Source organism: Macaca fascicularis, chromosome 1 (assembly GCF_037993035.2).
Source record: "Macaca fascicularis isolate 582-1 chromosome 1, T2T-MFA8v1.1".
NCBI lineage: Eukaryota > Metazoa > Chordata > Mammalia > Primates > Cercopithecidae > Macaca > Macaca fascicularis.
Genome location: NC_088375.1, coordinates 225,975,970 through 225,981,831, shown reverse-complemented (window position 1 = coordinate 225,981,831; position 5,862 = coordinate 225,975,970). Strand labels below are relative to the sequence as shown.

Here is a 5,862-nt window from a genome sequence, read left to right as displayed (position 1 = left end):
CCCATGACTCAGCAGCTAAATCAGCCAACATCTCCTGCTGTTAAGGACTCTAAGAAATCAGGCACTTGGTACTCTTACTTTCAGAGCAGTTCTAAGGCGTGGCCCTGAAAGGGCTCCAAACAATCTTATTTTACATTAAAATGGTTAGAGAGATAAAGATACTCTGCTGTGGCCAGAACCAGTAAATCTAGCAGGAAATGAGAGGCAGAACATGATCCCAGACTGCTGCTGTTGCAAGATTCTTGGAGGCTGCAGCACCACATTCTCAGCCGGCACTTCGACCTCACATTGTAGCTACAATGTTAATGATTACTGGAGATGGCCTGAAATCTTTTTCAAAATTCACAGGCTGCGAAATGCCTTCCCTGTTTCCATAGCTCCTTAGGCTTTGTTAGCAGGCTGTGGGGTTCACATTTGCTTGTAGTCAGCACAAGGGCATTGCATTTAGTTATTATTTCTCACTTGCTGTAAGCTTGTTGAGCAGGTTTATTGGTGGGGGGCAGGTGGGGAATAACTGTCCAAAGCTATCAGAATACCACACTTTGAAGCACTGTAGGTAGCACATGCACGGTGTCTGCAGGTGGCCAGCATCAAGGGAAAGTGAATCTACTATGACCTGTAACTCGCTTGAATTACTGATTCTCTTTGTGACACGTATGTAAAAACCACTGGTCAGCTTGAGAAAGTGATCTTTATGAAAGAAGGTCTCCAGCCAGATAGGGAACTTCTGGGTTGGAGAAGGAACTCTGGGAAGGTAAGATACCAGATGAGTGCAGAAGCGGATCTAGGTGGATGGTCCCTCCTCATAACAGATCATAAGGTTTTGGTGTTTGTGTATCACTTAATATTTCACGTACACCAGAGACCACATGAAGTGTATATAAATGTCTGTGTACCCACATTTCGCTTAAGAAATGGAACACTAGGCTGGGCGCGGTGGCTCACGTCTGTAATCCCAGCACTTTGGGAGGCCGAGGCGGGCGGATCATGAGGTCAGGAGTTCAAGACCAGCCTGACCAACATGGTGAAACCCCGTCTCTACTAAAAATATAAAAATTAGCCGGGCGTGGTGGCAGGCGCCTGTAGTCCCAGCTACTCAGGAGGCTGAGGCAGGAGAATCACTTGAACCCGGGAGGTGGAGCTTGCAGTGAGCCGAGATCGCGCCACTGCACTCCAGCCTGGACGACGGAGCAAGACACCATCTCCAAAAAAAAGAAATGGAACCCTAGAGTCCAGGCTCAGTGACTCACATCAGTAATCCCAGCACTTTGGGAGGCTGAGGCAGGAGGATTGCTTGAGCCCAGGAGTTCCAGAACAGCTTGGGCAACGTGGGGGAGACCCCATTCTCTGTAATAAATAAAAAATTAGCCAGATGTGATGGCACATGCTTGTAGTCCCATCCCAGCTACTTGGGAGACTCAGGTGGGAGGGTCACTTGAGCCCAGGAGGTTAAGGCTACAATGAGCTATGATTGTACCGGTGCCCTCCAGCCTGGGAGTAAAGAAAGACCTGTCTCAAAAGAAGAAATGGGGCTGGGCATTGTGGCTCACGCCTGTAATCCCATCACTTTGAGAGGCAGAGATGGGTGGATCACATTAGGTCAGGAGTTTGAGACCAGCCTGACCAACATGGTGAAACCCGGTCTCTACTAAAAATATAAAAAATTAGCCAGGTGTGGTGGCACGTACCTGTAATCCCAGCTACTCAGGAGGCTAACGCAGGAGAATTGCTTGAACCTGGAAGCCAGAGGTAGCAGTGAGCCAAGATCACGCCATTTCTCTCCAGCTTGGGCAACAAGAGTAAAAAAAAAAAAAAAGAAATGGAAAGTTTAAAAAAAAGAAAGAAAGAAAAAGAAATGGAGGCCGGGTGTGGTGGTTCATGCCTGTAATCCCAGCACTTTGGGAGGTTGAGGCAGGTGGATCACCTGAGGCCAGGAGTTCAAGACCAGCCTGGCCAACATGGTGAAACCCTGTCTCTACCAAAAATATAAAAATTAGCTGGGTGTGGTGGTGAGTGCCTGTACTCCCAGCTACTCTGGAGGCTGAGGCAGGAGAATCATTTGAACCCGGGAGGCAGAGGTTGTAATGAGCCAAGAGTGTGCCACTGCACTCCAGCCAGGCGCTAGAGCAAGACTCCTTCTCAAAATAAATAAATAAATAAATAATAATAAAAAAAAAGAAATGGAACATTAGTAATGTCATTTAGGTCCCCTGTATGTTCTTTGACCCCAGAGATAGCCACTATTCTAAATTTTGTGTTTTGTTATTCCGTTGCTTTTTAAAAATGATTAAAAAAAATTTTTTTTTAGAAGGAGTCTCACTTTTTTTGCCCTGGCTGGAGTGCACTGGCACAATCTCGGCTCACTGCAACCTCTGCCTCCTGGATTCACGTGATCCTCCTGCCTCAGCCTCCCGAGTAGCTGGGATTACAGGCGCGCACTACCACGCCCGGCTAATTTTTTTTGTATTTTTAGTAGAGGCAGGGTTTTACCATGTTGGCCAGGCTGGTCTCGAACTCCTGACGTCAGGTGATCCACCTGCCTCGGCCTCCCAAAGTGATGGGATTACAGGCATGAGCCACCGCGCCCGGCCTATTTTATATTATTTTATTTTATTTTGTTTTATTTTTGAGACGGAGTCTTGCTCTGTCACCCAGGCTGGAGTGTAGTGGCATGATCTCGGCTCACTGCAACCTTTACCTCCTGGGTTTAAGCAATTCTCCTGCCTCAGCCTTCCGATTAGCTGGGATTACAGGCTCGTGCCACCACGCCCAGCTAATCTTTTGTAGTTTTAGTAGAGGTGGAATCTCACCGTGTTATCCAGGATGGTCTTAATCTCCTGACCTCGGCCGGGCGCGGTGGCTCAAGCCTGTAATCCCAGCACTTTGGGAGGCCGAGACGGGCGGATCACGAGGTCAGGAGATCGAGACCATCCTGGCTAACACGGTGAAACCCCGTCTCTACTAAAAATACAAAAACTTAGCCGGGCGAGGTGGCAGGCGCCTGTAGTCCCAGCTACTCGGGAGGCTGAGGCAGGAGAATGGCGTGAACCCGGGAGGCGGAGCTTGCAGTGAGCTGAGATCTGGCCACTGCACTCCAGCCTGGGTGACAGAGCGAGACTCCGTCTCAAAAAAAAAAAAAAAAAAAAAAAATCTCCTGACCTCGTGATCCTCCAGCCTCGACCTCCCAAAGTGCTGAGATTACAGGCGTGAGCCACCGCACCTGGCCATATTTTGTTTTTAAATATATGTAAAAAAAATATTATAAATATGGAACATTTCACGAATTTGCATGTCATCCTTGTGCAGGGCCCATGCTGATCTTCTCTGTATCATTCCAATTTTTTTTTAGTATGTGTGCTGCCGAGTTTTCAAATAGTCATGCTAGGTTGGCACTCCTCAGGGTGCCCAAAAGAGAGAAGTAAAGGGGAGGTGATTAAGTAAGAAGGCCCAGGGGAGCTGGGGAAGCCAGGAGCAGGCACCCTGAGAGCAGAGTTCCCCTGAGCAGAGGTAATGAAGGGGCACCCAAGTGAGAGGTGAGGGAGAACAACTTCTGGAAAGTCTGTCTCAGCAGGCATCAGAGGAAAGCATCTCTATTTGGCATCAAAGAGCTCAGCATGGCCTCCCTCAGGGCCCCAGCGCCTTTATCTTTGGCATGGGTGTGATAATAGCCTCAGGGAGGTTGCCAGTCTGGGAATTACTGCTTCAAGCTAGAATGGACGCCTAGCAGGCACTAATATCCCTAAATAGTATCTGCAGGAAGTTATCCAACCAGTTTTCTTTTCACGTGTCTCTGTTCCCTCCCTCTTTTTCACAGAATTCTTAAGGTTGTTACCGAGGTTCTTTTTTTTTTTTGAGATGGAGTTTTGCTCTTGTTGCCCAGACTGGAGAACAATGGCTCACCACAACCTCTGCCTCCCAGGATCAAGCGATTCTCCTGCCTCACCCTCCCTGGTAGCTGGGATTACAGGCATGCGCCACCACACCCAGCTAATTTTGTATTTTTAGTAGAGACAGGGTTTCTCCATGTTGGTCAGGCTGGTCTTGAACTCCTGACGTCAGGTGATCTGCCCTCCTCGGCCTCCCAAACTGCTGGGATTACAGGCATGAGCCACAGCGTCTGGCCACTGAGGTTTCTTAAGGTTGTCACAGCGTCACTTAGAGGCAGGAGTGCTGGCCCCTGTGCCCCTGGGATGGCCCTTGTCTTGAGAGGAGGAGAGGTCAGATGACGATGCTGAGTTCCAGAAGGAAAATCAGGAGCCGGGTTCTTCAGAAGGTAGTAGTCCCGAGTGATTTAGGCGTGGGGAACAGGGTTTCGCCACGCCTTCAGGCACACCACAAGATAATGAGAAAATTCTCCCTGCATATATCACAGACCAATAAAGTTGCTGGGCCAGGCACAGTGGCTTATGCCTGTAATCCCAACACTATGGGAGGGCAAGGTGTGCAGATCACCTGAGGTCAGGAGTTTGAGACCAGCCTGGCCAACGTGGCAAAACCCCATCTCTACAAAAAAACAAAAATTAGATGGGTGTGGTGGCACATGCCTGTAATCTCAGCTACATAGGAGGCTGAGGCAGGAAAATTGCTTGCGTCCAGGAGGCAGAGGTTGCAGTGAGCCGAGATCTTGCCACACTGCACTCCAGCCTGGGCAACGCAGTGAGACTCTGTGTCTAAATAAATAAATAAATAAATAAAATAATGTTGCTGAGGCCCTGTTACCTGCCAGACACCAGGATGCTTGTACGTGTAACCCATTTAATCTTGTAAGCAAATCCACGAGCACACTCCATCTGATGGTCTCCACTTTGCGAGGGGCAGAGAGGCAGCAGCTGGTGGCTGAGGTGCCAGAGGACCAACCCAGGCAGCCTGGCCCCCAGTCCTCGCCCCCAGCCTCAGCATTGTGTTCCTCCAAGATGAAGATTGTTCGTCCCCCTAGTCCTCGGATTCCAGTAAAATGCTACACCACCACCCTGAGTCCAAGGAGCCTTGTCTTGATTTGCATGTGTGTACCACAACTACCTAGAATTTAGCTGTAGCAGCTTCAGGATTTGAGAAACATGACTTAGGAAGCTTTCGGGCCTGCCGGATTCTGTATTCTCTCTAGAACAAGTTTGCAGTCCGAAGGAGAGGCAGCTTGCAGTCAGAGATGCCAGTTACACTGTGTCAGCATTGGAGTTCCAATGATAAAATGTCCCCCACCCCATACTCAGGTTGATGTTTCTGGCATTTCCTAAGCAAACGGGTAGAAATTTTCTGATTTTTGACTGGGCCCGGTGGCTCACACCTGTAATCCCACACTTTAGGGGGCCAAGGAGGGCAGATCACCTGAGGTTGGGAGTTCGAGACCAGCCTGACCAACATGGTGAAATCCTGTCTCTACTAAAAATATAAAAATTAGCTGGGTGTGGTGGCGGGTGCCTGTAATCCCAGCTACTCAGTAGGCTGAGGCAGGAGAATCGCTTGAACCCAGGAGGTGGAGGGTGCAGTGAGCAGAGATAGCACCACTGCATTCCAGCCTGGGCAACAAGAGAGAAACTCTGTTTCAAAAACAAAAGAGACTTTCTGATTTCGCACAAACACATTACAGTTCCCTTGAAGTGAAGTCCTTGGAAGTAAAGTCGCACACCTCCTACACTGGAATTCTCTGGCTAACTGGGGTTTTTGTTGTTTGCTTGTCTTGTTACCTGGTGGTCAGGGAAATGCTGAGGAGAGAATGGATTTCAGCACAGCATTTGTTAGAGCCTCTTAGGTAGTTCTTGGGGCTAGGAGAGAAATGGAGATTTCTCTTCCGCACTTTGAATGGAAAAGCAAGTGGGTAGATTTCTAACTGGCTGAATGAGTCTCCTTAAGGTACTGATCTCA

General features: G+C 48.8%; 1 pseudogene; it reads right to left on the bottom strand.

The window, feature by feature from the left end:
- Positions 1-3,261: 3,261 nt before the first annotated feature.
- Positions 3,262-3,375, bottom strand: LOC123570859 (U6 spliceosomal RNA; annotated as a pseudogene).
- Positions 3,376-5,862: the final 2,487 nt, after the last annotated feature.